Source organism: Coffea arabica, chromosome 2e, assembly GCF_036785885.1.
Source record: "Coffea arabica cultivar ET-39 chromosome 2e, Coffea Arabica ET-39 HiFi, whole genome shotgun sequence".
NCBI classification, from domain to species: Eukaryota; Viridiplantae; Streptophyta; class Magnoliopsida; order Gentianales; family Rubiaceae; genus Coffea; species Coffea arabica.
In genome coordinates, this window is record NC_092313.1 from 30427883 (window position 1) to 30439770 (window position 11888).

General features: G+C 36.3%; 1 long non-coding RNA gene across 1 annotated transcript; it reads left to right on the top strand.

The window, feature by feature from the left end:
- The first annotated feature begins 8908 nt into the window (after positions 1-8908).
- Positions 8909-11232, top strand: LOC140036970 (uncharacterized). The gene is made up of 2 exons (XR_011840692.1): positions 8909-9363; positions 10739-11232. It is a non-coding gene; the product is annotated as an uncharacterized lncRNA (long non-coding RNA).
- Positions 11233-11888: the final 656 nt, after the last annotated feature.

The window sequence follows — 11888 nt, forward strand, 5'->3', positions numbered from 1 at the left end:
TGTTAATCTAAATTTATATTTTCCTAATGGCTAAAAAAGATAGTATCAGCCCAAAATTAGGCGCCATGACTTTTTTCCAATTTATTAGGCTTAGGCCATGGCAAACCAGGAACAAATTGTGGCTCATCATGCATTTTTTTTCTTTTTAATTAGGCTTAGATCATGGAAAAATCGAAATAAACTGTGGTTTGGGGGCATTAAAAAGCCACATGTAGCACACAGGTGAAACACTAAATGGGAGAGGGGAAAAAACAAAAGAAAGAAGCAGGTAGCAAGAGAAATCTCCTGCCGAAATTACTCCTAAGGCCGCACAAAATCACCAAAGAACCTACGGAACAAGGAGGGATGACCCTTTACTGTTCCTTAGCCTTTTGCTATTTTAATAGGTAGGATTTATTATTTAAATACTAAATATATGCAAATAGGAAATTTATGTAAACAAGAATTTTTTAATAGACATGGCGGCGAGTACTTGGATAGCTGAAACATAATATTGAAGAACAAACTTCATGTACAACACAACATACACATGACTAATTAAAAAAATATCAAAGGACTCCAAAACTAAGAAATCAATCGACATCTTCATTCACTCGATCAAGACTATCCTTTGAGAGGTTCCCATTTGACATCTGCCCCGACCTGGCAACCAGGGACGCACCAAAGTATTGTAGCAGAGACAGAATTTGCATGTCCCGCATACTGGTAAACAGTCATCATTAACCTCACATCTTGGAAGAGGAGGTTTTCCTTCTACTCTAATCACCTCATTTGGTTTTTGGATCTCGGAAGCAAGAATTGCAAGAATTAAGAAAGAAATGAGCCACATTGAAGATCCCTTCATGTATTCCGATTTTTGAAGGATGTAGTAAACGAAGATTATATAAAGCATTTTATATATAAAAAAAATTACTTACCTACTACTGTCTATGTACTCATGGAAGTTATCTACTTCTCATCCCGAAGGTAGAGGGGGCAACCCAATGGAGAGATTTTCGCCCTATTAGCCTTGTAATGTCAGCTCTAAAATTATCTCCAAAATCCTGTCAAACCGACTTAACTTGTTGTTCCCCAAGTTGATCTCACCTTGGCAGTCAGGCTTCGTTTCGGGAAGAGGTATCACTGACAACATCCTCCTAGCCCAGGAACTGGCAATGGATATCGATAGACGGTTGAGTCACCCGAACTTTATGTTGAAGTTGGATATGGAGAAAGCATACGATAGAGTGGAGTGGAGTTTCCTGATTTCATGATGAGGCAGTTTGGCTTTGCGGAGTGGGTGATCGATTTAATTTTCCGGACGCTATCCAACAATTGGTTTTCTGTCCTGATCAATGACTCTCCGGCGGGTTTCTTCAAATCATCCAGAGGGGTGTGGCAAGGGGAACAGCTATCGCCGGCTTTGTTTTTGCTGGTGGCAGAATTCTTGGGGCATGGTCTGCAACGCTCCTTTGACCAGGAGGTGGATAGGTATTTTGTGCCAGCGGGATCCCGGGTACCCTACTTGACCTTTGCAGATGACATGTTAATCTTTGCCAGATGCTCGAGGGAGGATCTTGAGGCGTTGGCTAGTATCTTTGGGTATTATCAGACTTGCTCCGGACAGAAGATTAATGCAGGGAAGAGTTCATTTATTATCTCGAAATGGGCGTCAGAGGAACACTGCACTTTGGTGACCTTGACGTTAGGCTTTCAGCGCCAGGGGTTTCCCTTCACCTACTTAGGGGCACCTATTGTGCGCGGCCAACCGACTTGTGTGGCGTTCTGATGTGAAAGTCACTTGACATGATCTAGACAACGAATCACCAATGGTTTGGCAGCGGAAATTTGACCCAATCTAATTCCCGAAGTAGCGAACAATGTTGATACTATCTCAACCCACTACTTAACGAATTAGCGAACCAAACTATAGGTAGAGGAACGCCACAACCAAGGAGTTACTTGATTGATAAGTTCACTTGAATAACTTGAGAAAGATTCTCAATTATTCAAAGAAGCTCTCTTGGAAAGAGAAAAGTGAAAAACTCACAATTTTATTGATTCAAAAACTGATTTTGAAGGTCTCTTGCCTTGGCTATATATAGCCATACAATTGACATCCTAAAGTGAATTGGATTCAGTTAAACTAGAAACCCTAGAGTGAATTGGATTCACTTAAACTAGAAACCCTAAAGTGAATTGGATTCACTAATTTACTAAACTAATAACTAATTAATTCGGCTAACCAAGACAAAGTCTGGCCGAATTTTAATCTCTAATAAATGACTCAATTTGGCAAGGTAAATGACAAACAAACCCTTGCTTAATACCACCAAATAAATGACACAACTTGGACTAATTAGCTAACTAAATTGATTTGCTTGGACAATCTTCATGTTCTCATCATTCCCCTCCTCTTGAAAGCAATTTGCCCACAAATTGAAGCACGGATGGTGACAAGAAAAGTTACATGCCTTCGAGTCAATCTCGCTATGATGGCTACAAATGTCATCCAATGCGAAAACCACTTGCTAAGTTGGAAAATACTCCTTGTTGACCCTTGAATCTCACGAACCAGCTTCAATATATGCTCAACTTGATCGCTTCTGGTCATGAGGTAAGGATTCTCAAAATGGTGTGATGTGTATCCCATGAAATCAAACTCCTCAAACTTGAATAAGCTTGCAAAGTATGGAAATTGACTTGGCGCGACTCTTTTTATTTTTTTCTGACTTTAGATGAATTCAAGATTCAAGAAACACAACAATAAGAGACAAGACAATGTATCCAAAAAATTTTTTTTCGTATAAGCAGTAACCGCGGATGAACAGTACGCTTTTTTTTTTTGAAGACACACGAATCAGATTTGAAAAGACAAGACTATATGATTCGACACAAAAGAAAAAAATGATGTAACCTGGTGGTTGTCGACTAGCTCTGATGCCAACTGATGTGAAAGTCACTTGACACGATCTAGACAACGAATCACCAATGGTTTGGCAGTGGAAATTTGACCCAATCTAATCCCCGAAGTAGCGAACAATGTTGATATTATCTCAACCCACTACTTAACGAATTAGCGAACCAAACTATAGGTAGAGGAACGCCACAACCAAGGAGTTACTTGATTGATAAATTCACTTGAATAACTTGAGAAAGATTCTCAATTATTCAAAGAAGCTCTCTTGGAAAGAGAAAAGTGAAAAACTCACAATTTTATTGATTCAAAAATTGATTTTGAAGGTCTCTTGCCTTGGCTATATATAGCCATACAATTGACATCCTAAAGTGAATTGGATTCACTTAAACTAGAAATCCTAGAGTGAATTGGATTCACTTAAACTAGAAACCCTAAAGTGAATTGGATTCACTTATTTACTAAACTAATAACTAATTAATTCGGCTAACCAAGACAAAGTCTGGCCGAATTTTAATCTCTAATAAATGACTCAATTTGGCAAGGTAAATGACAAACAAACCCTTGCTTAATACCACCAAATAAATGACACAACTTGGACTAATTAGCTAACTAAATTGATTTGCTTGGACAATCTTCATGTTCTCATCACGTTCGATTCGGTGGTCGCCAAATTGAGGGCACGATTGCTGCATTGGAGCTCGCGGCTACTGTTGCTGGGGGGAAAGTTGGTGCTTCTTTGACACATCCTTACCTCAATTCCTATGTATGTTCTGCAAGTGTTGCAACCGCCGAAGGCTGTTTTGGCCAAGTTGGGGAAAACTTGCAATGCATTTCTGTGGGATAAATCAACTGAGGCCAAAGGTATTCATTGGATGGCGTGGGAGAAGCTCTGCTACCCCGTGGATGAGGGGTGTCTGGGGCTAAGGTCCTTCTAGGATATGAGCTTAGCCTTTTCCTGTAAGTTGTGGTGGAGGTTGAGGCGACGGGAGACTATTTGGGCAGAATTTATGCATGCTAAATACATCCAGGGGAATCATCCCGCCATTGTACAGGTGCAGCGGCCCCCTTGGTCATGGAGACGACTGGTGAAGGCTAAGGGATGCGCAAAACAGCAAATCCGCTGGTGTGTGGGTAAAGGGTTTATAGACTTTTGGTATGACCGGTGGATCCTGGACTCACCACTGGCAGACGTTCTGACACGAGCCGACCCCTCACATATGCTAGTGGCGGAGTTTTTTTGGCGATATCGGTTGGAAGTTGGATAGGTTGAGAAAATGGGTCCCTGATTGGGTGATTCCTCTGATCCAGGACATCCAGATCTATCCAGACCAGGAGGATTGCATGGTTTGGCTAGCCTCGACGACAGGTGAGTTTTCACTTAAAGCAGTGTGGGCCTCGCTGCGCCAGCGACGGGAGCCATCTCAGGTGGATTGCGTGGTCTAGAATAGCCTGGTCCTGCTGAAAGTTTCATTCTTTGTTTGGCGGCTAGTACGTAATCTGGTCCCCCTAGAGGTTACGCTCAAGAATGTTGGAATCCCGATCGTGTCACGCTGCCTTTGCTGCGGACAGCACGACGAGTTGTGGAGGCATCTGTTTATCACGAGCCCAATCGCCCTCCAGGTATGGTCCCATTTTAGGGGGCGATTCGGTATCCTTGAGTCAACATTCTCTTCCGTCTCGGCTTTGCTTCTTGCTTGGCTTTACTCTAGCTCGGGAGGGACGGTACAACACATTAGGGTAGTGGTTCCGTTGATTGTGCTCTGGTGCCTGTGGAAAGCCAGAAACAGTGCTCAATTTGACGGCACAAGATTTGCGACTGCTATAGTGATGGTGGAGCAAGTGATTGGTCAGTTGAGTAAAGCAGGGGTGTTCTCGGCCACACACATTAATGGCGACGCTGACGATCCCTGGGTCGCCCTAACGCCCTGGATCGCCCGACGGAGGCATTGCATGGCGGTCTTGTGGAAACCTCCCCCTCCTTCTGCTTTCAAATTGAATATGGATGCCAGTGTGGTCCAAGGAAGGGCAACCGGGGGTGACGTCCTCAGGGATTCAAGGGGTCGGTTAGTGTTCGCATTTTACAAGGAATTTGGGGACAAGGAGGTCCTGGTCGCAGAGAGCTTGGCAGTGCTCCATGGTCTCCAATTATGCCGGGACCAGCAAATCCATTAGCTCTTAGTAGAGGTTGACTCCCAGGCTTTGGTCCAGTTGATCCATTCCGCGCGGGTGTCGAAGTGGCCTTTATGCAACACGCTACGCCAGATACGCCATCTTTTGCACTCGCTGTCATCCTTTGTATCCCATATCTTCCAGGAGGCCAACTCTTCAGCAGATACGCTGGCAAGATGGAGGTGAGGGGCGAATTGGTTCTGTACGTCTCCGCAGCAACTGCCAAGTGAGGTTCGGGTTGCGCTTCTACTTGATTCTAGAGAGGTCCCGTCAGTACGCCAACGCAATGTCGATGGGTAGCGGCTTAGGGGTTTTGCTCTAGGTGGCTGTCCTTTTTTGTTATGTACGCTTTTCATTCGTTTTGGAGTTGAATAAAGTTGGTTCTTACAAAAAAAGTTATCTACTTACCTGTCACTTTATATTATTTATTATTTAAATATGAAATATATGCAAATAGAAAGTTTATCTAAAAAAATTACTTACCTATTATTGTTTATTCACTCATGAAAGTAATTTACTTACCTATCGTTATGTATTATTTATTAGTTAAATACTAAATATATGCAAATAGAAAGTTTATCTAAAATGATTACTTACCTATTACTGTTTATGGTTGGATATATGATAAGTAGGCCTGTTAATAAGGTTCTATGAGTTGGGTTTTGGCGTGCTCAAACTTAATTCATATAAAATACCATTCTTTTGACCCCAAGCTCAATATAGCTAGGCTCACTAGTTTGTGACTCATACTTGACTCACAAAAGAAATTAGGCAATGGTCTAATTCGAGTAGGCCCAAAGTTACATAATATATCTTTCATGTTAATGAAATCTAGTTAAACAAAATAACTAGCTAACCCATAAGCAATCAATGATATTTAAATAAAGTCATGACATCAAAAAAAAGTTTTAAATTTTATGACGAAAAGTATTATATTTTACCATAACATTCATAAATTTATTGACAAGAGATAGCAAGAAAACAATTTCCCATAAAATTATTCATTTAAAATACAATCATTTTAGTACTTTAGTAATGGGTACTAAAATATTACAATCTATTTTACAATATATCTATCGGAGGGGCCAAATTCAAGCCTCTCTAAAACTAAATCAATAAATGCACACCCCATGTACTCATTGGACAACAATACTGTCATCTATTAAATTTATTTCATTCTTCTTATAGTTCCAAGTACCATATGTTGACAAAATAAAAAAAAATGGGGAAAAAATGTTTCCACTTAAAAGTGAATATTTTCAAATATTTTACAAGTGCTTAAGAATATTAATTTTTAATTTATAGTTTAATTTAGAAATCCAAAATTTTCAATTACAAATAAGCATGTAAATTGCAAGGTCTGCTCTTTTAAAATCTCTAAAATTAAAATCTCAATAGTTTTCAAGATGGAACATGCAATCATAATAACTTTTTCATGCAAATAGCTATAATTTGATTATGTATAAACTAGTATTAAAAATTCTTCAACAAAATAAAAGTAGTAGGCTCATAAAAGGAAAGAAGAAAAATTATTTTAAAACAACTTCAAAAAAAATATTGGAATGATATAAACAAGAAAAAAATTTCTCTATAGAGCTAACATAAAGACTAAAGGACACAATATTTTTCCTTTAGAAAAGATATTGTTGTTCCTTTTTTGTGGATAAAATTTTTATACATTATCAGTGTATAATTTTTTTGCACTAGCAAAATTTAGATCATGGCACATTATGTTAATTCAAATTTGAAATCCAAATCATGCATATGTGGTATACATCCAAAACTGCTAAAAAGTAAAATAAATCACTTCATTGTTAGTGCATAAAAAATAATCCTTTTTTTTATTGTTCCTATTTTTGTTATGTAGAAAGATAATTTAAATGTTATAAATAGTTTTGGTTTAATGTATAAAAACTAACGGCATTAACAAATGTATAGGATGAGTATTTAGTATAGAGGGGTGTGGATTTAGCCCCTTACTATATATATGTCCTAATATATATATATATATATATATATATATATATATATATATATATTGGGCCAGTGGATTTCGATCCAAAAATATATAGGGTGAGTATTTAGTCCCTTGCTATATATTGGGCGGCTTGAGTTAGGCTGAGACTATGTATGTACATATATATATATGTATATGTATATGTATATGTGTGTGTGTGACAATTGTTATTAGAGTGAATAACGTGTGGCTTTAACGCCGCATAAGTCTGGTACCAGCAGGTTATAGTTCTGATTATGCAACGAAGTGCAATAAACTGCGTGCCACGTACAAGGGCCACCTCCAAAATCTACGAGGAATTACATGCCATGTACGAGGGCCACCTCTAAAGTTCAAGCACAACCAAGTAAATAGTTTGGATTTTGTCAGGGGAGAACAAAGTATCCCACATTAGAACTAGTAAGAGGAAATAAATGGTTTATAAGTTTGGGTCCTTTGACTATGGAATAATTTGGGTTAACTATTTTAAACTAGTGGATTTCTGCCCAAAAATTACTTGGACCAGCTCTTGGACCTGGATCATGATAGTAGGTATCAGAGTGAGTCTCGTGTGGTTTCTAAGTGAAGTCAACCTTGGGTTAGCGGGTTATGGTTCTGACTATGCAAGGAATTGGAATTACGTGCCATGTATGGGGGCTATCTCTAGAGTCCGTGAGGAACTACGAGTCCAAACACAATCAAGTGGACAATTTGAATTCTAATGGATTTGTAAACACTAAATTTTTGTCAATGTTTTGATATTTTCGTAAAATTTTGTCTATTTAGGGGGTTATTTATTTTTATGCATTTGAATGTCTATTTTTCTTGTTTTGTAGGATGTTTTGTCTAAAAAAGAAAAAGAAAAAGAAGAAAATTTTTAACAAACTTTTATCAAACCTATACACCCTAATCATTTTTCATTCACCAAACACACTATTAACCCAATTTAATACTCAATCTCCCACTAGCCCCTACCACAGCCTCCTTAGGCTCCCCCTCCCCCTTAGATTAGGATAGAATAGGTTATACAAATGTATCGTTGCTGACAAAAAAAAAAAATACTCAATCTCCTATTCCTTTTTTTTCTTCCATTCTGGAATAAAACCTATCATTACTAGGGATGGCAATGGGGGCGGATGCCCGCGGGGGGCTCTCGGGGCGGGGGTTGGGGCGGGGCCGGGGGGGAATTTTTTCCCCCCGTTTAGAAACGGGGCGGGGGAGTGTACCCCCGCCCCGCCCCCCGCAAAAAAAAAAATATAATTATATATAATATGTAATTTAATTAGTTATAAACTTATGATAATGATATTATTAGTTAGATGTATTATATAATGTATATTAGTGTATGTAATATAATTGATATTATCAATTATATTAATAATTATACATGTCTACTAATAGAATTTATTAATTAGTTATACTAAATTTACTAATACATTTATACTAAATTTCTAATTACAGTTACTAGAATAACATTTTTTTCTCAAAAAAAAAAGCACAAACACAATAATGAATTAGTGATTGTATTTGTACCAAAAGTGAAAGCTTGACTATTTTAGTTGTATTTATTTCATCATATTGGATTGTATTCAAATAACTTTTGTTTGATTGTTTTTATGAGTTTCAATTATAAAATTACAATGAATAATAACTTGGTGATGTGTTGATATTTTAGTATTTGATTACTTATTAAAATTTAACTATAATAAAATTATATAATAAAATTTTATTAACCCCGTGGGGGAAGCGGGGCGGAGCGGGGGGAGCGGGAGGCGGGGGATAGGGTGGGGGCGGGGGGATTAATAGGCAACGAGGCCCTTCCCCCGCCCCAACCCCGCCCCGTTGCCATCCCTAATCATTACCAACCAAATACACCCACTCCTCATCTCTCTCTCTCCCTCTTTCTCAAAAAATTTTGTCACTTGCACACTCCCACAACACAACACACTTACACCAACACAACCACTCCAACTTTCCCCTCAATCTCCCAAAAATCCTCTCGGATCCGTCTCTCCTTTTACACTCACAAACACACATCACACACAAAAAAAATCTCTCTCTCGGCCACTTCTCTCCCTCTTTCTCAAAATTTTCTCACAACAGAACACACCCACACATTTCTCCTTCTCTTGGCTACCCTCTCCCTCGCCCCTTCTCAATATCTCAAACACACACACAAGCCAACAAGAAGATAGGATAAGAAAGTGGAGAAAAGGACGCAAACAAAGGGAACAAATGGACAGTTAATGCTTGGAGATTTCATCAAAAACTTTAACCAAGAAACTGCCACATTCATTGGGTATTTTCTAGCTTTTTAATGATATTAAATCCATATTTTGTTGTTTAAGTTTCTCTTGTTTTTGCTGGTTTCTTTTGTTGTTGTGTTGTTAAAATTTTGGTAGGGGTTATAAATAAGAATAAGGAAAAGAAGAATGGGGTTTTGGTATGCATGTTTTATGTTTGAAAAAATGTCTAAATGAAAACCGAAATATATGAGTAAATTTAGTGTATATATTTTGCTAAAATAGATGGTTTTAGCTAGTATAAGGCCTAGAAAATGTTTGGTTATTCAAATTTTTGAAAATTTTGAGCCTAAAAAGCAATGAAATATTTTTCTTCATTTAGGGCTGTTTTACCTTAATTTATTATATTGTTGTTGTTTTTTTTTTGTTGATTTAATGTCATAGTTGTATTGTAGAAATAACAAGAAGTGTTTTGGTATAAATTTTATTATTTTTGGTGAAGATTTGAGTGATTTTAAAAAATAATACCCGACTGTAAATTGCTTTTTTTACCACTTTCTGTGTGTTTTTGTGAAAAACTAAAACCAAAAATGGATTCTATATGAAAAATCGAGTGGGAAGGTATATTTTGGTGAATTTTTGTGATCAAAGAGGTCGCTGGTGGCTAGAAGCTTGGTTTCGCTTGAGAAGAAGAAGAAAGAAAAAGAAAAGAAAGAAAAATAAAGAAAGAAAATAAAAGGTTGGGCTTTTATTTATTTTTAGTTGGGTTTAAGAGTGGATTGGTTGTATTTTTGACCTTGTATTTTCATTCGGCCTTCTGGACTTAATAAAGGTGGGTTGATTCTATTTTAGCTTGGGCTCGTGACTGGGTTTCGGAGTTAAACCCAAAGTTTTCATTATATTAGTTTGTTTAAATTTCAATTGGGTTTTTTTTTTATGGAATGGCCAACATTTTTTTTGGGCTAGAGTAGTTCGGCTCAAGTATGTTAAATGACCCAAAATCATTGTGTTGTTTATATTTTGCCAAATCAAAAATCAAATTGTGTAATTTAGCCCTAATATTTTGAGTAATTTTATTGTGGCTCAAAAATTTTTAGATTTCTTTCATTTAGGCCCTTAATTTAATTGCATTTTTCTTTTAAACTTTATCTTTATTTAATTTTGACCTCTAGTTTTTGTAAAATTATATTTTAGCCAAAAAACTTTCTAATTTTTGCAATTTGTCCCCAATGGTTTTTGAGTCCTCAATTATAATTGTTCCCTCCCTTTAGCTGTTAATTATGCTTCTCTTGCATGCATTTAAATTATAGTTTTTGAGTGTTTTGAGTTTATTTACATTTTAACATATTAATATGAATCTAATACATTTTTTTAAAATATTTTCGATTAAATTGGTGACGTGATCCTTTTATTGATTTTGAATATACATAGGGCAACCTAACCTCATTTAGTCACCACTTCGAAAAGGAGCTACCCCTACTATCCTTTGGATTCTAATTACGTGATCTTATGTACTTGCATATATTTATATTTTATTTATTTATTTATTTTAAATTTCTATTCAATTTTTATGTGTGTTGGATCTAAATTTTGTAATTATTTGGAGGATGTTTAAATACCTCAAGATGTAATACATAGGTGATATTTTTGCAAAAAGTTATAATTAGATAGGCCAATGTAATAATAGATAGGATAGATAGATTTATTTTATTATATTTTATTATTTTAAATTATAGTTAGGTTCCTCATTGTAATAGATAGGATAGATATGTTCATTTTGTTATATTTTCCCATTTTAGATTGTCGTTAGATCCCCCATTGTAATAGATAGGTTGTGTGTGTTTATGTGTCCTACATGCTTATGTGTTTTAACCACTCTTCTTAGAATTTTACATCTAGATATTATATTTATATTTTATGTGTTCTATGTGCTGTAATGTATTTATTTGTTTTAATTCATGCTTTATTTGTTTTATTATATATTATGAACACACAACTTCCCCACACTAGTCTAATGCTAGTTGTAACTCTTGCTCACTTCCTTGGTAATCCAATACTGGTAAGGATTTCTAGAAATGGGCTAATTCAATACTAAACCTTTAGGTTATCCAAACATTACATTCATCTCTTGTGTGTCGTTTATTGCATTTTCATGCATTTTTCCTATTTTAGGCAACTTTTCTGATTTGCATGAGTCATATCATCTAGATTTGCATTTCATTTAGAAAATTAGAAAAATAAGTTAGTTCGTTTGCTTGCTTATGTTAGAGGAGTCACTTTTCCAATATGAAAAATGGACAATTATAGTTTTCTAACTTAAATATTCCATTAATCCCCCTATAAGAAAGAAAATTGAATTACGAGTTTTTGTTTCCCATACTTATTATGTTACATTCCTTTTTTCTGACCACTTATATCTATATTTATAATTTAATTTTCTTTTCTTTGAGCTTCATTCTTACATATTCGTGACCCCTTCAAGAAATTATTTTGAAATTCGCAATTAATGCGATTGGTACTAATTAGACTTTGAATAAATATTTCGCCTCCTTTCTATATTTTTTCAAGCTTAGATTTGCAT